At 41.1% G+C, this 25,091-nt stretch overlaps 1 pseudogene; it reads left to right on the forward strand.

The window, feature by feature from the left end:
* The window catches only part of LOC139438499 (olfactory receptor 1571-like), a 46,058-nt pseudogene extending 21,198 nt beyond the window's left edge, over positions 1 to 24,860 (forward strand).
* The last annotated feature ends 231 nt before the right edge of the window (positions 24,861 to 25,091 follow it).

A 25,091-nucleotide genomic window follows, 5' to 3' on the forward strand; every position in this document is an offset into this window, starting at 1 on the left:
TTCACTTTCAACCTTCTTGAATCACTGGGTTTATGGTGAATTTCATATAGACAGCATATAGATGGGTCACATTTCCTTATCCATTCTGCTAATTTGTGTCTCTTGACAGGTGATTTTAATCCATTAACATTCAGTGTTATTACTCACAAGAAATTACTTACATTAGCCCTATTTTCTTTGAATTTGTGTGTCATATGTTGTTTTTATTACTTTTTTGTCTTTTTTGTTGGTCTTAAACTGTCTTTCAACTCCGACTTCAGTTTTTTTCTTTCAAGCTACAGAATTCCCCTTAGTATTTCTTGAACAACACATTTATTATTGGCATACTCTGTTTGTTTCTGTTTATCTGTGAATATTTTGAGCTCTCCATCAATTTTGAATGCCTGTTCTACTCAATAGAGTATTCTTGGCTGGAAACTTTTTTGTTTTAGTATCTTGACTATGCCATACCACTGTCTTCTTGCCTCCATGTTTTCAGATGAAAAATCAGCACTTAATCTTATTGAGCTTCTCTTGTGTTCAATGGTTCTCTTTTCTTTTGCTGTTTTCAATATAATCTCTTTTTCTTGAGCATCGGATAATTTCACAAGTATGTTTTGGAGTAGGTCTTTTGAGATTTATACTGTTTGGGTTGTGCTGTGATTCCTGGGCATTAACCATCCATCTCCCTCAGTAGGTTGGGAAGTTTTCAGCCATTATTTCCTCCAAAAAACCTTCTCTCCCCTTTCCCTTATCTTCTCCTCCTGGGATGTTTGTGCATTTTGTGTTGTCATTCAGATCCCTAAGTTTCTATTGGATTTCTTCTATATTTTTATCTAATAATTCTACTCTTTCTTTGATTTCAGATGCATTATTTTCCACCTCAATAATTCTTTACTCTACCTATTCCATTCTGCTGTTATTTGCTTAGAGTGTTATTTTTTTTTTATTTCTTGGATTATGCCATTCATTACCAACAAATCTGTTATCTTTTTCTGTATGTTTACAATTTCTTCAGTATGCTCTGCAAGTGTTTTCTTAATATTTTTAATCTCTTCTTTCACTACTTTATACTGATCCATGATATTAGTTTGGACATCTTTGTTTAGTTGTTCAATGTTCTGCTTCTCTTCCTGGTTTTAAGTTTGTTCATTGGTGTGGGCCATGACTTCCTGATTATTGGTATGTTTTGTAATTTTTTGCTGCTCTCTACTCATCATTTTATCTTGATGGGTTTCTTCAGTTGTTTATCTCCTCCATGTAGTCTCAGGTTTTATTTAGTTGCTGTTTTTGTGTGTGTATTAAGTTTTCTATTTTACACTTTGTTCTTATTCTATTTCCTTGTTGTTGTCTAAGTTCCCTTGAATGAAAAAGATTACATCCAGGGGAAGCAAAAGAAATGAAAAAAGAAAAGAAAAAATTTAATAGTAATATTGATAGTAAATGTTAGTAGAAGAATCATATAAGACCTAAGAGATTGAATATTAAACTCATGTAACAGTGTAGAAATACAGGAATAAAAAAGTGGTGCACCTACAAGGAAATGGGAAACTGAATATCAAAAAGAATATAGTGTGAATTAACAGGTCAGTGTGATGAAGAGAGAGGGAAAGAGAAAAGAAAGGATAAAAATAGAAAGTTAATAAAGGATAAAAACAGAACAGTTAGAAATATAAAGTCAGAAAAATTGGGGAATAAACAAGGAAATTGGAATGTAAGAACAACAGAAGGGGGAAGTTAGAAAGGTGCAGGAGGCAAAAGAGACAGCATTGATTGCCAAAATAAGTACACACAGAAATAAGAGAATCAAGGAAGTAGAAACACAGCAATCAAGAAACAAGCTGGCAGCATTGAATTTTAAAAGGGGATGGATAAAAAGGAAAGGTAAGAAAAATAAAAACCAGACAAACCCACAAGCAAACACTAAGAACAAACAGACTTCCCTCTTAAGCCTCTGTGGAGCTTGTCAGTCTACAGGTGTTTATCAATCAATTACTCTGCAGTTTTCTCACTGCAGATTTTGAAGTGAGTTTTAGTGAGTATACTAAATTAAATTATATAACAAAAGTAACTTTCTAGGAAATTAAGAGACCCAAGGGAAGCTAATACAAGGCTACTTTCCATGCTTTCCCTGTCCTAAAGTATCAGCTAGATGTTTCATATCCCGTTGAGTCGCTACTCTAAGAGGAGCCAGGAATTGAAATATAGACCTTTTATATTCAAGACTGAAACTCCTACATTGAGACAAACTTTCCTGCTGGGCTGATTAGCTCTTCAATATTGGGGAAGGATTGACTCTTTGGAATTGGATAAATTGCAAATTAGGAATCTGTCCTTGTCCACCTTTTTTTTCTAACTACTTTCTCTCCCAGAGTAGCATTAAGCAAAAGCCGGTGTGAGAGTTCCCTTCTGAAATTCAAATGGGACCCTGTTGACTTATCTCACCACAGGAAAAAAAAAATGTTTCTCAGTCTCTTTGAAAGAGAGCACCCACACCTTGCTGGGAACCCTAAATATTCTCTTGGAAGCTTATTAAGCACTTTCTACTGTCCCCCTCCCTTAGATGAGTTGCACAGGACTAATTAATTGCCTAGCTCCACCTTTTCCCAGACCAATTTTCCCTATCCCAGGGAGGCTAGTTAAATCAGACTGCCTCAGCAGATTTACCTCTCCCTTCTTCCTGGTTTCTCCACAGGCCAGCTGGTATGCTTCTCAAAGCTAAAAAAAGGGGGGTCCAGACCATAGAACAGGGGATCAGTCTCCACCTTTCACCAGAACCCTCCTACTCTCAGAATTTGTCTCTTCTAGCTGACTGACTGGCAAGGGTAAGGGAATGCTGTGGCTTCCTGCCCTGAGGGAGGGGATCAATAGCTCCTGCCTGAAGCATCAGAAACACATGGTTTGACTTTGCACAATCATGTTTTTTGTTATGCTCTCTGCAGATGGATGCCCTTAAGCTTCCTGCTTTTTGGGTTCCCAAAACAGCTCAGTCAGGAAGGATTTTGCTGCACTCAGTTGTTTTATTTAGTAGAGATGATGTAGGTGCATTTAATCTGTCACCATATTGCCCCTCTCTATTTTTTTGTTTTCATGATTGAATTCTTTATAGAAAGGCTTTATTAATTTCAGAAGAAAATAAGTTAATATAGGAAGGAAGAGAAGGTGGGAAGAGTGCTGGTGAAGGAAAGGATGGGTCTGTGTGAAAGGACCTTTGTGCAGGAATGCCAGACCCAGCAGGTAGACAGGGTGAAGGATATGTCACTGCTATTTGATAGGATTTGTCACCTTGTTGGTGAATGAATTGCAATTGCTTATAGAATTTTATCATATCGCAGTTTACATAATGATTTCAAGTACTTTTCACAAGTGAATCAATTTTCTCAGTTTATTCAACTATTTTAAAAGCAGAAACCTGGGAATGATACTTACCCTTTTCCCCCACATACCATCTAACTCTGTAGGGCACAGCTTTCTACTGGGATTCCCTGATTTTTGCCTGGAGCCAGAACCCTCAGGCCAGATGAGAAGTGGCTCTTCTCATTCAAGACCCCCAACCCTTGCCCTCTAAATTTGAGTCATTTTCTGGTTGCATAGCAAACAGGGAATCTGCTTCTCCTCCCTTGGGTCTGACCAAGGCCACCAGACATTGAGCAGTGGGACCAGGGCTGATGAGACCACAGTAAGCAGTAGCCATGTTTAAGGGTAAAGAACACATGTTGAGGTCTGGACCTCAGAAATTCAGGGTCACCCCATTCCTCTCTGCACCCCACCTTGGTTTGCAGGCAACATCTTCAAACTATCACACATAGCTTCAGAGAGAGGGAACCCACCCCATTCCCTACAGACAAAGCACAAAAGGTCAGCCGGAGTAGGGGTCCTGAATATGAAAGAGAGCCCAGTGCTGACCCTGGTTCTTCCTTGCCTCTTCAGGTTTATGGGACTTGTTCTGTCCATTTCCTTCACATGGCTTCAGTGTCCCCATCCCTAAATGAGGGCCTAGGACACACATGTCAATTGTAGAATTGGAATAGAGCCTGAGGGAGTTTTGTTGATTCACTATCTTTTACCTAATCTATCCTTGAATAAACCAGGGTATGCAAACAATGTCTAGAATTAAATTCATGATCATCTTTGGGAATCGTTATTAAGAAAAGGAAAATAGTATTTTAATCACAGATATTTCTTTGTTTAAAAATTATTTCAGGGAAACGGACTTTGGCCCAGTGGTTAGGGCATCCGTCTACCATATGGGAGGTTCGCGGTTCAAACCCCGGGCCTCCTTGACCCGTGTGGAGCTGGCCATGCGCAGCGCTGATGCGCGCAAGGAGTGCCGTGCCACGCAAGGGTGTCCCGCACGTGGGGGAGCCCCACGCGCAAGGAGTGCGCCCGTGAGGAAAAGCCGCCCAGCGTGAAAAGAAAGAGCAGCCTGCCCAGGAATGGCACCACCCACACTTCCCGTGCCGCTGACGACAACAGAAGCGGACAAAGAAACAAGATGCAGCAAATAGACACCAAGAACAGACAACCAGGGGAGGGGGGGAAATTAAATAAATAAATAAATCTTAAAAAAAAAAATTATTTCAAAACTGTTTTGACTCTTGACCACTAACTGAAATCCAAAAATGAATAGGCATAAATAAGACATTAACAGAGTAAGGGATTTATTGTTCTTTTATTATTCTCCCAATTACTATGAACAATTAAAAGAATCAGGGGGTTATTGCTAAGTAAAAACAGTTCAGGAGAGTGGCTGTGGCTCATGTATTGAGTGCCTGCCTCCCATATGGGAGATCCTGGGTTTGGTTCCTGGTGCCTTCTGAAAAACAGAACAAAAAAGAAACACCAAGGAAACAAATGAAAAAAAAAATGAACGCAGGGGTTAAGTAATGGTTTCTCACTTAAAAGGTCCCAAGTTCAATCCCTGGCCCTGGAACCTCAAAAAAACCCACCACATCACAAAAATTCAAAGCCACTTACCTGGCAGATTCAGTCACAGAAATTCCTCTATTGTTTTATTTTTCCATGAATAATATAACACCAGTTCGTTATTTCATTTATATACCAAACTCTCCTAACTGGCTCTCCTGTTCATAGAATTCCTTTAAATAAAATACATACCAAGAACCAAAAGCATCTGTAAGTACTTAGGATTTCTACTTTGAAATCATCATCAGGACTAACAGGGATGCCTAGGCCTGCCATGACCCTGGACCACCACGTGGCATTAATCTGCATCTTCTGCCCACAGGATCAGAGCTTTGAAAGGGGGGCTGTGTATCTGTGGGTCTCGGGCCCAGGAGGAACAGGACTCAGAGAAGGTGACCACTCAGGGGATGGCTGGTGGGGAAAGGCAGAGAATGAGCAGGATTCTGCTGACCAAAAACAGCATTTGTCCTGAGCTTATGGAGGAATGGGAGGGTTAGGGAATATATAAAAAGGACAGGGAGTGGGAAAGGAGTTGTCTTAAATTGTCATGTTTCCATGCAAATAAAAATCATGTACAATTGTGTTAAAGCACCTGTAAACAGAGTGATAGAGAGGGTATATGGTGTACTTTTAAGTGAATATGCATAGACATATCTAAATAGGTAGACATTAATATTGGTGTGAATGTGTCTGTAGGTAAATATAGCCACAGTTAGTTTGGCCTCACTGGCCCCAAGTCCTATAGTCAGCCTTATTTCGGCAACTGCCTGAAGTAGGAAACAGGGTTGTGATCTGTAGACCAGGACAGAAAGTGGTCATAAGAGACCCAGGTGGGACTTTGCCTTGATTTAGGAGTCCCCACGAGAGTTTACTTTAAGAAAGTCAGTTGACTTTTAAAAAAAGAATCATTATAAATGGCATTACTTGGGCTAGAATTGTCTCTTAATAAACAAAATCTATCTACTGTTATAGATTAGTGATACTGACCAGACTCAGACTTTGAATAAGGTTCCAAGTGAGAGCTTCAGTAGCCATGCAGTGACTGTCTCATCCTACGTGGAGGAGAGAGCAGCCCCGAATTAAGGGAAGAGGTGTTTTTATAGCCTTTCAGGAGGGCGGGGGGGGGGGAGTGGTTACTAACAAGCAAGCGTGGCACAGAAGCGGAACACTGTGGTTAACTGAAGAGAGTATATCTATTTTTTTCTTTTTTCAAAGCCCTTTCTTGTGAGCAGTCCCATGTTATTTATTGGCCCTTTTCTTGGGGACAGCCCTAAGTTATTTATTGGCACTCTCCTTGGAGACAGCCTTAAGTTATTTATTGGCACTCTCCTTGGAAACAGCCTAAGTTATTTATTTATCTGAATGCACTTGCAATTCCTATTTCCTAATGTAGTTCTTTTCCTATTTTCCCAATGTGGCCTTACCCTTACAGTACCAAGAAATGAAAGACCTTCAAAATGGTGTGTTTAACTCTTATGATGATTGTCATCCTGTGCAGCAGCCCTTGGGGATGCATCCCTAGGAGGAGGCTTCCCTAGGAATCCCTCCACATTGAAAGCCCTCAGCACAGGGTCAGGGACAAATCATTTGTGGGAGGGGCTTAGCAGTGTTGGGAATGCTGATGAGTCAGTTCAGATATAGTAGCTTTAAAACTCTCAAGACTGGCTTGCCTAGCTGTCACTTTTGCAGAAAATCCTCTTGAGAAAATACCTGTGAAGAAAAATTTATTTTGAGATCTTTGGGGTGCAGCTAAACTCAAATAATTACACTTTGCAATGTCTTAAAATTAGCCCAATAAACATTTTTCAGCCATTTAGCATTAACTGGCTTTGCATACCCCAGGAAACTAGCTCAACATAGGCTCTCAATTTGTAGGTAGGCAGGGATGTTTATATGGTCCCAAGCTGCCTTGGCACTCCTTGCCCTGCTTCCCCTTCAGCGGACTCCTTCCCACCTGTGGCCTTTGGAAGCTTTTCTTTAGGGGGTCCATCTTACCAAACAGTCAACACCATGCCCGATGAATAGATTGTCACTGCCATCTGATGGTTATGTCTTCTGGGTCAACAACAAAATAAACTCAACATGTAAATGCAATGTCTTCCCCCCAGCGTGGGACATGACACCCAGTGATGATCCTCCCTAGCACCAAGGGATCACTATCAAGTACCAACTGATGATGCACCTGGAAAATTACCTTGAATTGAAGGTTCAATGCAGATATAGCAGAATATCCCTGTCTACATATAATAACATGACTTTAAAATGCTGTTTGACCTAATGTAAGGGGGAAATGGAAAGGAGAAATGAGTTTATATGACTATGAGTCTCTAAAAAAGAGTCTGGAGGCTGTCAGAAGGATTGCCCTTATGCACAACTGAGCAGAATCTAAGAGACAGACGAAGTAGACACAACCCCAGGTATTGGTTCCTTTGAGGGCTAAAGAGACCCACGGGCTCTATGGTCATGGCAGATGGGGTTCACTGCCATGTCACATGGCCCTTCTTTGGAGCTGGTGTTTCTGCATGATGAAACTGGATTCAGATGGAATCTCTTTTCATTAGACTTTCATGCTACTTTACTGGAATTGTAGTTGGTGTTGCGGTTTAAGATATATTTAGGGGATTTGAATCTCTGGACTGACAATATGATAGCCAAGCCCTGAGCCTCAACAGACTTCAGGTCCTACAATCTGATTTATTGGACTCACCTCACTCAGCTAAGATGGAGTTGAAGAAGGACAACCACCACACCATGGAGCCTAGAGTGCCAACAACTGAAAGCAGGAGGATTGCATCCAGTAACCATGTGGAATCTGAGCCTTCTCTTGACATAGAGATGCCATGGACATAACCAATCCAAGGTCCACAGAGAAAAGGTGGCATTGGAGTGGAGTGGGAAAAGTGGACATGGTGGCTAATATGGGTATGGGGAATGGAAGGAAGAGATGAGATGTAGAGGCGCCTTTGGGACTTAGAGTTGCCCTGGATGGTGCTGCAGGGGCAATCACCGGACATTGTAAATCCTTCCAGGGCCTACTGGATGGAATGTGGGAGAGTATGGGCCATGATGTGGACCTTTGACCATGAGGTGCAGAGATGCCCAGAGATGTACTTACCAAATGCAATGGATGTATCATGATGATGGGAGTGAGTGTTGCTGGGCAGGGGGGGGCCGGGGGAGTAGTGGGGTGGGTGTGGTAGGGTTGAATGGGACCTCATATTGTTTTTTTAATCTAATGTTTTTACAAAATCAATTAAAAAATTTCAAAAAAAAAAACTAAACAAAAAAAATTAAAAAAAAAATCCTCCATTTAAATTCCCCACAGTTGCACATCTTGCTAAAGTGCTTCCTCTGTTCCCTGAGCATGTGAATTGTGGAATTTCCTTTCTGACCCCAAAAGGGGCTTCACCTGGTGTTCCACTATATTTTCTTTAGCTGCCCCAAGGGTAGAGAGGGGAGCTGTGGAAGGGGAGCAGATACCTGGATCCTGGCCCCAGATTTGGACAGGAGGTACGTCCCAAGTGGGAAACATGTCATGGGGAGTCAAGAAGGAGGAACAGGTGCCAGAAAGCATCTTCCCTTCACCTAGACCCTTCTGTCCATATTTTATCCCAGCTCCAGCTGTCATGCCCAGGCTCTGATTGTAGCACCGGGGACATCTTGATTGGACATATGTGATGTTACACTGGGCCACCACTTCACATCACCCTCCTCCCCCCAGGTGCTTGGCTCCCTTCATGGAGTCCCCACCCTCTCAGAGCCCTCCCTCTCTTATGCCCATCAACTCTCTGCTGTGTCCTTTTAGGAAATGTCCATAGAGATCTAGAAAGTTCATCTGGGTAGAAGCTAAATGTCTGCCTCCATGCCAGTGATTCTCTAATAGGGCTAGGAAAAGTGAGGAATGGGATTTGCCCCAGACTGGAGAGTTTCCCAGAGGCCCTCTAATTTTTAACCTGCCACCTGAGGGGGGAATAGTTGAAAGAAGCCTGTGGCTATATCCCATACTCCATTTACACTGATGCTCCTAGCTTTCAGAATGTCTGCATTTGAAAGAAGTGATTGAAATCTGCTATGGGTTTTGGAGCAAAGGTAAGGGATTATGCCGGCGGGTGGAGAGGAGCCGCTGGAGGCCTCTGCGGCTTCTCTCGGTGGCTCCGAGGTGTGGAGGGCACGCGAGATTCACGAAGAAACTGCGGAGACAGGCTGATGGCACAAGTCTGGTTTATTGTGGGAGGGGATATGGTTTTTATAGGGTTAGGGACTACGTGGAGAGATTTGATAGGTGCGGGCAGGTACTGCTTCCTGATAGGTGGTTGTAAGCGGTTGCAAGCAGAGGTTTGGAATAGGGGAGGGGAAAGAGGAAGTGAGAGCTGACCGGATGTTAGGCTAGGCGGGAGATAGCGGGAGGCGCTCGTTACTGATATACCTTGCCCGGGTAGGCTGAGGGCGCTTTGCCCGTACCAGGCTGAGGGCGTGGTTGCCCGTTCCAGCCACCCTGAACTGCGGCTTCAGGCTGTGCACACGCCTGCTGCCGCGCCGGCTTACAAACGGTGGCTCGCACTCCCACAATTGTATCTTTTTTTTCCTATCTGGTTGCACCATCCTCTTTTTGATGCTTCATTTTGCATGTGGGGGCAGGGGCTGCACCTCACTGCACAGATCTGGGATGCCTTTATTTTTTAACAGGAGGTTCCAGGAATTGAACCTGAGTCCTACATATGGTAAATGAGAGCTCAATTGCTTGAGCCACAGCTGCTTCCCTAGGGTTGCATCTTAAGTGATCAACCAAGCCTGAAGCCATCTATAGGAAATTATTCTCAGATAACTAACAGAACTTCAGTAATGCCACCTCTGGGAACCTGCACTAAATTCCTGTGACAGGTGACATCCTTCCATCTAAGTTCAGAAGCTTCCTGTGGAATAACAGTGTGAGGACTGGTCTCTAAAGGTAAGTTAATTCTTAAGCTGAATGCCACAGGAAAGGACACCTGCCTCCTCAGGTATCCATCTTTCCCAAGGCATGGAACACACACTTCCAGGTACATCTCATAACTGGCTAATTCCCTTCTGCAAAAACGGGAGTCTACCAGGGCTTCAATTCTGAACAAACTTACAAAGACCTACTGAAGGGAGGCTAGTAAGATAGGGAATCGATAGGTGGATTTGGAACCTGACAAAGAGTCCACATGGACATCAATAACCCCAAGATGGCTGCTGGAAGATCCCCACAAGATTCTGCCATTCAGAACAAGATTTCCTGCAGAAGCCAGGAGAAGCTCAGGATATTGCCCAAGGACTTCATATTTGGGCCCTCCTAGGGGATGATGGGTGGGGTAATCAATCAAAACAGCAAACAGCTGGAACTCCTCCCCTGCCATTTGCAAAAGGGTAGAATAATTAATGGTTAAAAAATAAGAATCAAGCTCTCTTGCCCTCATGTCTTTGCCATGTACTAGTACCTGTCCCAGTGCCCGTGTGCGTGCCTGTTCCTCCCTTCTGTGCCTTGCTCTTGCCATTTTTCCTTTGCCATGGTTGCCATGCAAGTAAAACCTTGTCATTTATAATCTATAATGGGGAATTGTATTCTATAATCCAGCCCTCTTTATCAATTTTCAGCCCCTTCCTTGCTACCTGGGACCCATGATCTGTTACTTTCTCCCATTTCTCTTCCCTCCTTATCTTAATATATTACTGGCCTAATTCACCCAATGTGCTTTTGAAATTAATTTCTACAGCATAGTCAAGAACCTAGACAAAATCCAAGTTAAGTTACTAAGAACCAGAAAATGTCACAATTGAAATTCAATGGGTGATTTAGGCAAAGTCCCCATGGTGGTGACACATTTGGGGATGAGACCTTTATCCTGGGACTGCCCTTCATATATCTCTGCTTTGGGATCTGGCTTTGGCTGAGAAAATCCTGGGGAGGCCTGTGGAAGTAGGTTGGTAGGGGAAGACCATAGGATGGCCAGCCAATGGCCACTATATGGGGCTGATGCCAATCTTGACCTGAGAACACAGAGACCGCTGATCCCTAGATCTTGGGGAAGGGCAAATGGGAACCATCCGTGATCTTATGTATGCAATTGTCAGGGTTTCTGTTTATTCCAGGCAAGGTGTTAAGACATCAATAACAATACTATGGGAAGTAAGAGCAATAGAAGTGACTACTAATCACTGCTGTCGGATAAGAATTGTTCCAATAGTCACAATTCCTCAAGGGGCAGGGGACTGGGCTTTTTATACAGGAGGAGGAGGCAGGGACCCTTCTGTAAAGGGGTAGGTGGAACCCATGTAGAATGGGTGCCTGGGTTTGATCTGTGACTGATGTGTGACCCTCCCTCCTGCTGATAGCTCACCTGGCCCAAGGCTTGCTGGCAGTAGGAGCCTTGGTTGATCCAGGCTGCCTGGTAACATGGGCAGAGGCATTTCCTCACAAAAAATGTTCCATGACTGTGTCAAAGGGGCCTCCCCAAGGCTGGAGATATACTCAGTGTATCTTCTGTCTCAAGGCTCAAAGAAAATTTCTGTCCATAGCATCATCTCCATCTTTTTATGTAAAAACCTGGCCTTATGAATTGTTGGTGGGAATCTGCCTTGTCTGTCAGCCAGCTCTGCAGAGATCTGTTTCCCACCTTTTGTAGGTAAATAGAGGAGGGCCTCAGAGTCTTTAGTGTTAGGAGTCAATTACCTCTGTCTTTTTTTCTCTGGGATGAGAGGGGCCACTCACACCCCCAATTACACTTACCAGTCTGCCCTTTCTCCTCATTCCCCTCTTTTTCCACCTCTTGATGATCATTTTTATTTTTTTTGAGTTTTTGTGACCAAGAAAACAGCTGCTCAAATATTTGTGTACAAGATTGTATGTGGAAATATTTTCCATTCTCTTGAGTAAATGTGTATAAGTGGGGCTAAAGGACTATTTGTTAAGTGTATGATTTACTTTAGAAGAAACTGATATTATGTTCCAAAGTGGCTGTTTTGTTTTGTTTGGTATTCATATGAGTAAAACATATGAGTTCCTGTTATTCTGCATTCATGCCACTATGTGATATTCTCATTTTTTTCAAACTAGTGGTAGTGGTATCTCACGAGGTTCTAATTTACATTTCCCTCATGGCTAATACATAAAACTTTTTTTCATATATTATTTCCCATCTATATATATTTTTAAAAAAGGTACTATTAGGATCACTTAGCCATTTCTAAAATTAGAATGTTTGTATTCTTATGGTTGAGGTTTTCTTTCATGGTCAAAGAAGAAGCTTCCTTCCTTCATTTTTCTCCCCACTGAAAGCAACTGTGACATTCAGAACATAGCCTGCTGCAAACACACAATGAGACATTTAATCATGAGCTGTACTAGGTTAGACATGCTTATGATTAACCGGGAAAATAGATTCATGAGTTATGATTTATTGTTAATTCTCCATCAAGGCTAGAAACAGGAGAATATATATGGTTTAGTTTTGAGTATTCTTTGTCTATGTCTCTAAGAAAGAAATACAAATGGCCAAAAAGTACATGAAAAGATCCACAGTTCTGTGGTAACCACTCTGGTCAAGGAGTGTCTGGGGCAGCTCCCTGAAAAAAGACCCTCTTGTGAGTCCCGAGCTTATACTGACCTGCTTAGGCTAAGAGGCGCCGTGTGTTCCCACGGGGGACACAGCTGGAGATGGATGAAACAAAAGCCTGAGTGTTGTGCAGTGTCAACACACAGAGGAAACATGGGAAGCACACGAAGTAGGACATCATTAAGTTGTATGCTGGAAAACCTTTCCCCGAGCTTTCCACGAAGATGTATGTGGCATAAAGTTCCAGCAAGGAAATGTTAGAATGCTTTGTGAACTAGAATGGGTGACTTTTGGCATGGGCTGGCCCCAGGAGGGCACTTTTGACTCCGGATCATCCATAAAGTCCATGAGATGTTAACCAGAAAACCAGGGTGCCCTGACCAGTTCCCCTACATTGATGCCTGGCAGGAGACTGCGAGTCAAAGTTCACCCTGGTTAAGGAAATGTACAGCTAAGGAAGCCAGGATTTGCCTGATACAAAAGCCCACAGGTGCTGTCTCAGGAACCAGGCCAAACAGGTGCCTTGCAAAGGGTCCAGAGAAAGTAAGCCCCAAATCTAGTGCCAACCCACCCATTCTAGAGGGGCCAGATGAAGATGATCTCCCACCGCCTTATGTGATTGTTCCTACAGTGCCAGTGCCAAGGAGTGGGGATGAGCCAAGTTTCCCAAGCAATGCGACCTCGTTGCCCCCACAGCCATCTCCATTGCCATCCTCCCTGGGCAGCATGACCTCGCTACCCTGACAGCTGTCTCCACTGCCATCCTTCCTGAACAGCGTGACCTCACTGCCCCCACACCCACCGTCCTCCCTGAGCAGCACTTGCTCGCAGCCATTCCTGCAGCCACTCCCACAGCCATTCCCACAGCCGATTCTGCAGCTGCTTTCTCCAAGCAACACAGCCCAGCTTCCTGCAGCCACCCCCACAGTCCTTTCCACAGCCAGTTCAGTTCCACGGCCGTTTTCTCCAAGAAACAGGAGCCAGCTGCTCCTGTAGCTGTTTCCACAGCTGGTTTCGCAGCTGCTTTCTCCAAGCAACACAGCGCAGCTGCTGCAGCAGCCGCTCCCACAGGATGTTCTGCAGGCAATTTCTCCAAGCAACATGGCCCAGCCACTCCCACAGCCACTCCCACAGCCACTTTCTCCAAACAGTGCAGCCTCTGCACCTCTGCAATGGCTGTCTCCACCAATCTTCACCACTGGCAGCATAGTGCTGGCCATCACTCAGGAAGGAGTCCCTGAAAGATGACAATTCAGACCATGGGGAGCCCCAGGGACAGGTGGAGCAGGGAGAAGGGCCACCCTGCAGCTACCTCTCTCTGAAGCCTGGGCTCCAATTTATTATGATGCCCACGGCCATATACAAGGAGAAAACTAAATGTTCGTTTACCAACCCTTCACTACCATGACCTCTTTATCTGGAAAAGTCACACCCCACCATACTCGGAGAAGCCTTTAGTCATGATGGACCTCTTCCAGTCCATCATTCAAACCCACAGACCCACCTGGGCTGACTGTGAACAGCTCCTCATGACCTTACTCAACTTCAATGAGAGAATGTGAGTCACAAAAGGAGCTTCCACCTGGCTCAAAGAGCACCCGTCTGGGAGAAGCCTGGACGGTGATCAATATGCCCACACACAGTTCCCAGACAAGGACCCCCAATGGGATCCCAATGACATGACCAGGCCCAACTGATTAGAAACTTTCCATAGGGCCTTAGTTGAAGGGTTCAGAGCTGGGAGCCGAAAGGTAGTAAACATGGCAAAGACCACCCAAGTCCTACAGACTCTCGAGGGAAGTTGGCTCAATTCTAACAGGATTGACTCCTGACATTTATTTCAAACTTTGGGGTGTGATATGATACTACTTTTGTTTATTTTCAATGTGTTCTACTTTTCAGCCATGGTAGCTCTTTCCAGTGCACCCTATTGCTCTTTAATATAACCCCATCATTGAGGGGTTTATTTTACACCTATTTACTTTTTGGTACTACAAAATATTCCAGGTCCTTCTTGCATATTTCTTTCCTAGGAAGAGCAATTTCTCTAAGAAGACATTTATTGGAGAATGGTTTTAAAACCTAGAGCCTGGGCATTATCTCTGCTCATTGTTACTGCAGCCTCGGGGGCCTCTCTGCAGAGAGTGTAAGGAAATATATGTGTATATACTAAGATGTGTGCATGCCCATATCTAGAAATATGTGTACATACAATCTTCTGTATATTTATTCACCTACACATGAATTCGTACTGATTTGTCTAACTCTAAACCATTATCACATAGAACTTTCTAGCCTCCTCCCCTTGCTTATCTGTAAGCTCTCACTTCACAGTGAGAAAAATATTACTTTAACTGCCATGTATCTGTGGATTTCTTGATTCTAGTGGACAATTTCAGGATTGTCAATCCATACATGGTGAAATGGTATTTTATCAACTAGAATACTGTACTTATACCCAATTTCTTTTGACTTAATTTTACAGGCTCTATTCATATCCAGTACTACTCTCCAGCACCTTTGCCTTCAACCCCTCCTGTCAGGGCAACTTATACATTTTTTATAAAATTAGATTTGCAACACGTTTATTCTATCTGAGATTCCCTTGACCTTGTAATTAATTTTTAATTAGCATAATTAAGGTACATTCTTTGTGTTGACAAGTCAATTGTGTTTTAACAAATGTACAATAACATGTATCTATAATTACAGTAATACAGGATAAATTCAGTGCTCTAAAAGCCCCCTGTGCTACACCTATTCAACCTTACTCTTTACTCAGGCAACTAGTGACTATTCTATTGTCTGATTGTTTTGCCATATCCAGAAAGTGATATAATTGATATCAACATATGCAGTATTTTAAAATTGGTTTCTTTTATTTAGCAATAACCATTTAAGACACATCAATACCTTTTATGACTGGATGGAATATTTCATTTTTCTCAATAATGTTCCATTTTATAGATATAGCACAGTGAATTTAACTTTTATCCTATTGAACATCTTCATTGCTTTCAGATTTTGAAACTACAAATACAGGTGGTATAGACATTCATGTGTGTGTTTTTGTATGAGCTTAAATTTTCATATCTATGCCTAGAAATTTCATATCTATGCTTAGAAGCACAATTGCTGGATTGTATGGTGTGTTAGTCAACCAAAGGGGTGCTCATGCAAAGTACCAGAACTCTGTTGGCTTTTATAAATAGTATTTATTTGGGGTACAAGCTATCAGTTACAGACTCTAAATAGTCCAATTCAATGTACCATAAAATGTACTTTCTCACCCAAATTCTGTTGCCACATGTTGATACAATATGGCAGGCACTTTCTGTAATGGCTCAGCCTTCCTCCCTCTTCTTAAAGCTCCAAGGCTCCAGCTTCTTCTGATGTAAGCTGTAAACTGGCAAAAGGTCTTTCTCTCTTCATGGGGCTCATTCCTTTCTGGTCTCAGCTGCTCTGGTCTCTTCACAAGGTCAGCTGCAGACTATCAGACTCATTTTTCTTCAGGGGATCACAAGATCCTGTCTGAAGACCTGTTTCTCTTCTGTGTTCTTCTCTGTTTTCTCCTTCACCATATGTTTACTACAGTGTGAGAGTCTGTTTCACCCCCACCAAAGGGTTGGTGACTGAATCAAGTATGCCCTAATGACATGGTCAAATAAAACCCCTGATCTTGATTTAATAAATTAAAAGTGAAACCTCTGAATCGAATGCAATCTAATATGCCCAGAGGAATAGAGCTTACAAACACAATTCAATATGTATTTTGGAATTCATTAATAATATGTAAAAATTCTACATACTGTAATACTATGTTTAATTGTATAAGAAATAGCTAAAGTGTATTCTGGCTGCACAATTTTGTGTTCTCGCTAGCACTGAATGCAAGTTTTATTGCTCCAAATTCCTAATAACAATTGGTGGTGTAAGATTTTAGGTTTTTGTCTATTTTAATAAGTGGATGAAGATATATTATTGTGGGATTTTTAAATTGTATTGAATTTTTAAGTTATGATTTAAATATAAAAATATCAAATTTAATTTACTTTACAGTTATGTAAATTCAATTTAACATTTGTGGTGCTATATTCTGGGAATTCTTCACATAGTATGAAAACATTAGGGGGAAATGGAAAGGCAAATGAGTTTATATGGCTATGAGTTTCCAAAAAAGAGTTGGGAGGTCATTAGAGGGGTCACTCTTATGCACGCCTCAGCAGGGTCCCAGAGACAGCCAAAGTAGATACAAGTCCAGCTATTGGTTCTTCTGAGAGCTACAGAGACCCACAGGTTCTATGGTCATGGCAGATGGAGTTTGGTGCCATGTCAGTTGGCCCTGCTTTGGAGTTGTGTTACTGAGTGTGATGGAGTTGAACTCAGATGTGATCTTTGTTCACAAGCCTCTCCTGTTACTTTTACCGAAACTGTGGTTGGTGCTGGGGTTTGGTGTATGCTCAGAGGAGATGAATCTCTGGACTGTCCATGTAATAGCCAGGCATGAACCTCAACAGACCTGGAATTCCTACCCTCTGGTTTAATGAACTTACTACAGCCAGCTAACAGGGAAGTGAAGAAGGTCGACCACCACACCAGGGAGCCAGGAGTGCCTACAACTGTAAGCGGGAGAATTGCATCCATCATCCATGTGGAATCTAAGCCCCCTCTGTTTTTTTTTTAATTTTAATTTTTTTATTGACTTTGTAATAATATTACATTAAAAATATATATGTGAGGTCCCATTCAACCCCACCCCCCCCCACCACCCCTCTCCCCCCCCCAACAGCACTCGTTCCCATCATCATGACACATCCATTGGATTTGGTAAGTTCATCTTTTGGCACCTCTGCACCTCATAGACAATGGTCCACATCATGGCCCATACTCTCCTCCATTCCATTCAGTGGGCCCTGTGAGGATTTACAATGTCCGGTGATTACCTCTGAGGCACCATCCAGGGCCCCCTCTTGATGTAGATGTGGAGCTGACATCACCATCCCAGGGTCCACAGGATGGAGGAATAGAGTATGTATTAGAGCGGACTTACTGATATTCTATTCTGGAACTATTGTGATTAGTAATGGAAGAAAATGTAGCATTAATGTGGAGAAAGTGGCCATGGTAGCTGCTAAGGGTAGGGAGAGGGAGGAAGAGATATGATGTGGGAGCATTTTCAGGACTTGGAGTTGTCCTGGGTGGTACTACAGGGATAGTTCCTGGACATGGTAGGTCCAGCTATGGCCCACTGGGTGGCCTGGGGAGAATGTAAACTACAATGTAAACCACTATTCATGCGGTACAGCAGTGCTCCAAAATGTATTCACCAAATGCAATTAATATGCCACGATGATGAAAGAGGATGTCGATGTGGGAGGAGTGGGGTGAGAAGGGTGGGGGCTGTATGGGGACCTCATATTTTTTTAATGTAGCATTAAAAATTAATTAAAAAAATATAATAGACCACAGTGTCAGTGTATATAATTTTCAGCACTCAAGTGTTTTTTCAAACAAGCAACAAAACTCTTTTCAGCATGTCTCCCATTTAAAGGTATCCCTTCTGTTTAAAATATAACAAACTTATGCATTTTCCTGGTATATTTGCACCAGTATCATTTATACTGGAATGGCAAGACTTAAAAAGATTTGACAACACCAAGTACTAGTGAGGAATAGAAGGAATGGCACTCTCATAAATTGCTGATGAGGGAATAAATTCGTGCAACTACTATGGAAAGCTGTCTCATAGAATCTACTAAAGCTTAGTACAGTAATACTATCTTATTCAGAATTTCCATTCTGGTTATATATCCAAGAAAAGGGATATATATACTTGTGTGTGTGTGTGTGTGTATGTGTGTGTGTATTCCAAGAGATATGTTTGGGAATGTTGAAAGCAGAATTATTCATAACACCCAAAACTGAAAACAACCCAAATATCTATCTACAGTAGAACAGATGCATAAATTATGGTATGTTAATGCAATGGAATACCACATAGGCATGAAAAACTTAAACTACTAATATTTGGAACAAATGAATGAATCTCCTTATGGGCATAATGAGGAGCAAAAAAGCCAGGCACAAATGAATGGTTATTGTATAATGCCATGCAAATAATATTTAAAAAACAGGCAAAACTAACTTCTTGAAATAGCAGTCAAAAGGTGACTGTCAGGAAGTGAATGTGGCTCAACAGATAGAGCATCCACCTACCATATGGGAGGTCCAGGGTTCAATACCCAGGGCTTCCTGGCTCGTGTGGTGAGCTGGCCCATGTGCAGTGTTGCTGCATGCAAGGAGTGCCAGCCCACACAGGGATGACCCTGTGTAAGGGTGCCCCCAATGCAAGGAGTGGCCCCTGCACAAGGAGAGCTGTCTCATGCAAAACTACAGCCCACTGAGGAGTGGTGACACACAGAGAGCTGATACAGCAAGATGACACAACAAAAAGAGACAGATCTCCAGTGCCCCCTGATAAGAATACAAGTGGACATAGAAGAACACACAGTGACTGGACACAGAGAACAGACAATGGGGGAGGGAAGAGAAATAAATAAATAAATCTTTTTAAAAAAGAAGACTGTCTATTATTAAAAATTTTTTTATTATAATGGGCTTTATTTTAAAAAAGGTTCTATTTCTAATTATTGTTAATTTTGTTGGTTTAGATTACAGAAAAGTTATATCAAAAGTATCAGGTGTTAAAAACTGCTTTTTGACCTTGAATAAAAGGGAGAAATAGAGCGGACGAATGAGTTTATATGGCTATGAGTCTCCAGAAAAGAGTCAGGAGGTTATCAGAAGAGTATTGCTTATGCACGCATTGGCAGGGTCCCAGAAACAGCCAAAGTAGATACAACCCCAGGTACTGGTTCTCATGAGGGCTACAGAGACCCACAGGTTCTATGGTCATGGCAGATGGCTCTGGAGTTCAGACCCATGTCAACTGGCCCGACTTTGGAGTTTGTGTTCCTGAGTGTGAGGGAGTTGGACTCAGATGTGACCTTTCTACACAAGCTTCTTCTGTCACTTTTTCTGAACCTGTGGTTGGCACTGGGGTTGTTATATACTCAGGAGACCTGAATCTCTGGACTGTCCATGTGACAGCCATGCCCTGAGCTTCAGCAGACTTGCAACTCCTACCCTCTGGTTTATTGGACTTACCCTGGCCAGCTAACAGGGAGGTGAAGGTCAACCACCACACCAGGGAGCCAGGAGTGCCTACAACTGCAAGCAGGAGAATTGCATCTATCATCCATGTGGAATCTAAGTCCCCTCTTGATACAGATTTGGAGTGGACATAACCATCCCAGGGTCCACAGGATGGAGGAATAGAGTATGGTTTATAGTGGACTTAGTGATAATCCACTATGAAACTATTGTGATTAGTAATGGAAGAAATTGTAGCATTGATGTGGAGAAAGTGGCCATGGTAACTACTGAGGGTAAGGAGAGGGAAGAGAAGATATGATGTGGGGGCATTTTCAGGACTTGGAGTTGTCCTGGGTGGTACTGCAGGGATAGTTGCTGGACTTTGTATAATCTGCCATGGCCCACTGGGTGGACTGGGGAAGAGTTTAAACTACCATATAAACCATTACCCATGTAGTGCAGCAGTGCTCAAAATGTATTCACCAAATGCAATGAATGTGTCATGATGAAAGAGGTTGTTGATGTGGGAGGGGTGGGGTGAGGGCATGGGGGATATATTGGGTCCTCTTATATATTTTTTAATGTAATATTTAAAAAAAATAAAGAGAGAAAAAATGTATGAGGGATTCCAATGTAAGCTCTCCATCCCCCGTACCACCCCTCCTTTTTTTTTATTGACTTTGTAATAATATTACATTAAAAATATATATGTGAGGTCCCATTCAACCCCACCCCTCCATCCCCCCTCTCCCCCCCCCCAACGACACTCATTCCCATCATCATGACACATCAATTGGATTTGGTAAGTACATCTTTGGGCACCTCTGTACCTCATAGACAATGGTCCACATCATGGCCCATACTCTCCTCCATTCCATCCAGTGGGCCCTGTGAGGATTTACAATGTCTGGTGATTACCTCTGAAGCACCATCCAGGGCAGCTCCATGTCCCAAAAATGCCTCCACCTCTCATCTCTTCCTGCCTTTCCCCATACCCATTGTCCACCATGTCCACTTTTCCCAATCCAATGCCACCTCTTCTATGTGGACATTGGATTGGTTGTGTCCATTGCACCTCTATGTCAAGAGGAGGCTCAGATTCCACATGGATGCTGGATGCAATCCTCCCATTTTCAGTTGTAATCACTCTAGGCTCCATGGTGTGGTGGTTGTCCTGTAACATGATGTTGTATTTGTAAAAGCCATTCATTAAAAAATACACATTTGAAAAAAATGACTCTCTTGTGGTAAAGACTAACCTACTTATAGCAATAATCTAAAAAATAAAAGCATCATTGTGACATTTATCACCACTTCACACATCTAACAAATACTGAAAGAGGCAACTGCCATTGTTATAACCATTTTAAAATAAAAAACTTAAGCACAAATCAGAATTAAGGGAAACTACAGAATTTTCACATTTGCATGTATTTTTAGCTGAACTTTCAAAAATTCCACATATAATAAAACCACAACATTGAATCAAAACATTTAAGACTTGTGACAAAATTCCTCTATAGAAGCAAGGAAAAGAGAGTGGAAATTTAACAGCAGTATATTTCTAGGATAAAATTCAATCAATTATTTCCTTTATCATAAAACCAAAGTCAGTGAGTCAACATTTTAGTAACACTAATCAAGTTTTTTAGTATTCAAGAATTTACATTTCAATTTGCACCTTTAGTATGTATCCACCCATATACTTAGATTAAATTAAATTTGGCCATCAAAAACACTTCACTCAGAATTCTAATCTTAACCATAAACCATAACTTTTCAAAGCATAGTCAAAAACTGTGCAATAATGCTACCATTTAGATTTATATGCTTCATCTGAAAGTCTTATCTTACAAACAGCAGTTTTGCCCTGTTTCTCTAGAATAAATATCCCTATGTCTAAACCTTTAAACAATAATAAAAAAGACAGATTCAAATAATTCATGCTATGCATTTTCCTTCATCGAGATTTAATAAAAGCAGAACCATCTGGTGATGGAGCATCACCTTCCTTCCCAGTTAGTCTCTACCATCTCAGAAGCAGATGAGAGGTCCTTATTATTTTTTTGGAAAAAGATAATATTTATAAAATATCACCCCATACATTTTTATAATGTGTGATTTCACATTAATTTAGATCATTGTTAACATCTGCCTTTATTTATAAGAATAGTATTTCATTGTGTTTTACGCTTGTGAATTTTATTTGCATCAGGCAGCATGGTTTATCAATTTTTGCTATTTCTTTGGCATAAACCTGTGACACTCAGGACAGCTTTGGTCACCTTTTCTTAGGACTTCTTATTAATGTGTTGCTCTGTTGTCAGTCTTTCTGATAATCTATTCTTCTGACTGCAAGATATAGCACCCTACGTAAGAGTCTTTCAGATGAATAGCTGCATCTCCACTTGTTTTTGGAGTTCTTGTGATTTCTTGGTTTCAGCAAGTTCACAGTTTAGGCAGAGTGTATTCTGATTTCCCTTTCTGAGATTCCTAAATGTTTTAGAATTTAGGGCAGAGCGGTGAATGTGATTTCTCAGCCATAGAAATTCCCAATTTAAACGGACAAGTACTTAGCTCTGCTAAACTACCCAGTGACCAGTATTTTCTATGAAAGAACCAGCGCTGGTGCCAGATTGAATGTGTTTGGATGCCAGTGCCTCTCCTTTGAACCACCAGGCTGTTTCTTGTTTCTATTTCTAAAGCAGATCTTGCTACAACTGAAAATTACCAGTCCTGGGAAAACAGTATTTTTATGTTTAAAATGTAGCTTTTGCCAATATATTCTGAGGTCTCATTGAGGTAAACAAAACAAGCTTAACTAAAGGGTGACTTCTATTTGTAAAAGCCAAAATCTATATGACTGAAAATAACATATTGCACTGTTAAAGCAGTATCTATTATACTTAAAATATAGCATTTGCCATAGACACTGACACCTAGGGAGATAGAATTGGTAAAATAAAGTGGGATTTTATTGTGAAAGTGCAACTTCACATGATTCAAAATATGCAGGCACATTTAAACCTGAATTGACAGCCTAAAATATCATGCTCTAGCTATATCTGGAGTTTGCTATATCCCAGCATTGCTCAGATAAATGAACAAAGTCTAGGCAAATCAGGATTTGTGCTTATTATCCCAAACTACTTAAGAAATACTGAGCTTGGCTAACCCAATTTTTTTTAGCGTTTATTTTTTGTTGTATTATTTGAAGATACATGGATCACAAAAAATGTTACATTAAAAATTATGAGGTTCCCACATAACCCACTCCCCACCCCTCCGCTGCTCCCAAAGAATGCTTACTTGGAAGGGTATATATTCTTAGCTTAGGATTCTGTTCAGATCTTTTGACCATGTTTCAATTCAGCATTTGCTTTCTTATTTTGGGGTGTTAAAGCTTCTTCGTAAATTTGGATGTAAATCATTTAACAGGTGTGTTTTGTTAATATTTTTTCCAAATCTGTAGATTTTCTCTTCAATCCTTTATCAATGTCCTGCATAGAGCAGAAATTTACATTTGAATGAAAACAACTTATAAATTTTCATTTCTCATAGATCATGCTTTGGGTGCTTTATCTAAATACTCATTTCTACACCCTGGGCCCCTATATTTCCTATATGTCTATTCTAGAAGTGTTATGATGCATTTTACTTTTAAGTGATATGATACATTTTGATTTAATTTTTATGAAATATTTACAATCTGTGCTTAAGTTCCTTTTTGTTTGGCCTGAATATAACCTATTGTTCCAATACCATTTATTTAGAAGACCAAACTGTCTACATTAAATTGTCTCTGTGAAACACCCATTAAACACATTTGCAGGGTATTTTATTCTATTTGTTTATTCATCAACAGGATACTGTTTAATTATTGTGTTTTTATATTGTGTTGCTATTAGGTAATGTAGTTCCTACAACTTTGTTGTTCTTTTTCACTATTTTGTCTCAGGTACAAAAAGACTGGTCATTAGGTTTGTTGATTAAAATAAAGTCTGAGATAATTTGTAGTGGATAATATTGCCTTGCCATAGTGTTTTTCATTTTGGATAAGTATGGCTAGTCAGAAATTATCAAGGAAAAACAAGAGCATTTGATTTCCCTGACATTTTTAGATAAGGGAGTTAAATCTGTATAAAATCTATAAAAATATAAACTTAATGTGCTTATAAAACTAATCATACCATGTATTATATTTCTTATGATTACTGCGTGTGGCTAAATTTGCATTGCTCTGATATCTCTTCTAGGAATTTCATCCTCTACATGGAAATAGAAAACCAAACATCTGTCTTAGAATTTGCCCTCCTGAGTCTCTCAGAGGATATGGGAGTGCAGCTTCTCCTCTTTGGGCTGTTCCTGTTGATGTAACTGATCACCTTCCTGGGAATCTGCTCATCATCCTGGCCATCATCTTGGACTCCCACCTCCACACATCTATATACTATTTCCTCTCCAACTTGTCTTTTAAAGATATCTGTTTCACCTCCACCACAGTCCCAAAGATGCTGCTGAACATCTAGACAGAAAGAAAAATCATAACTTTTGAAAATTGCTTCAGACAGATATATTTTTTCATACTTTCTGGACAATTAGATAACACCCTCTTGACTGTAATGCCCTAAGGCCACTTTGTGGCCATCTGTGACCCCCTGCATTACATGGTCATCATGAACCCCCGGCTCTGTGTCCTCCTGCTGCTGACGTCCTAGATATTAAGTGTTTTATACTCCCTTTTATAACGCTTAATGGTTTAGCAATTGTTTTTTTGTTCAGAGTTGGAATTGCCCTACTTTTTCTGTGACCTTAATCAGGTAGTCGACTTGCTTGTTCTTGACACCTTTCTCAATGACGTTGTGATATATTTTGCATCTAGACTTCTGGGTTTTATTCCACTCACTGGGATCCTTCTCTTTTACTCTAAGTTTGTATCCTCCATTTTGAGAATTTCATGAACTGAGGTCAAGTATAAAGCATGTTTGTACTTGTTGGTCTCACATCTCAGTAGTGACCCTGTTTTATGGTACAAGCCTCAGAGTGTATCTTAGCTCTACCATTCCTGAAAACTCAAGGACAAGTGCATTAGCCTCAGTGATGTACATGGTGGTCATTCTTATGCTGACCCCCTTTATCTATAATCTTAGAAACAAGGACACAAAGCAGACCTTTAAAATGCTGAGACACATTCTCTCTATAAAAGGATTCCTGTCTCAAGTTTAGAAAATTGCTCATGACTAATAGAGATCAAACACTGGTAGATACTAAACTTATTCTTTATAAGTATATAGAAGATAAGCTGTTATTTGTCTAATATCAGAGTTCTATTTCTTTAATTTTCTTTTATATCAAGGACACCTGTTTCTTTTGTTTTATTTTACATCATGTGGTCTTTCTTACTGTATTCCCTGGAATCACTATTTTTTTTTCTTTTTCTATCTGAATTTAATCTTT

Source organism: Dasypus novemcinctus, unplaced genomic scaffold, assembly GCF_030445035.2.
Source record: "Dasypus novemcinctus isolate mDasNov1 unplaced genomic scaffold, mDasNov1.1.hap2 scaffold_108, whole genome shotgun sequence".
NCBI lineage: Eukaryota > Metazoa > Chordata > Mammalia > Cingulata > Dasypodidae > Dasypus > Dasypus novemcinctus.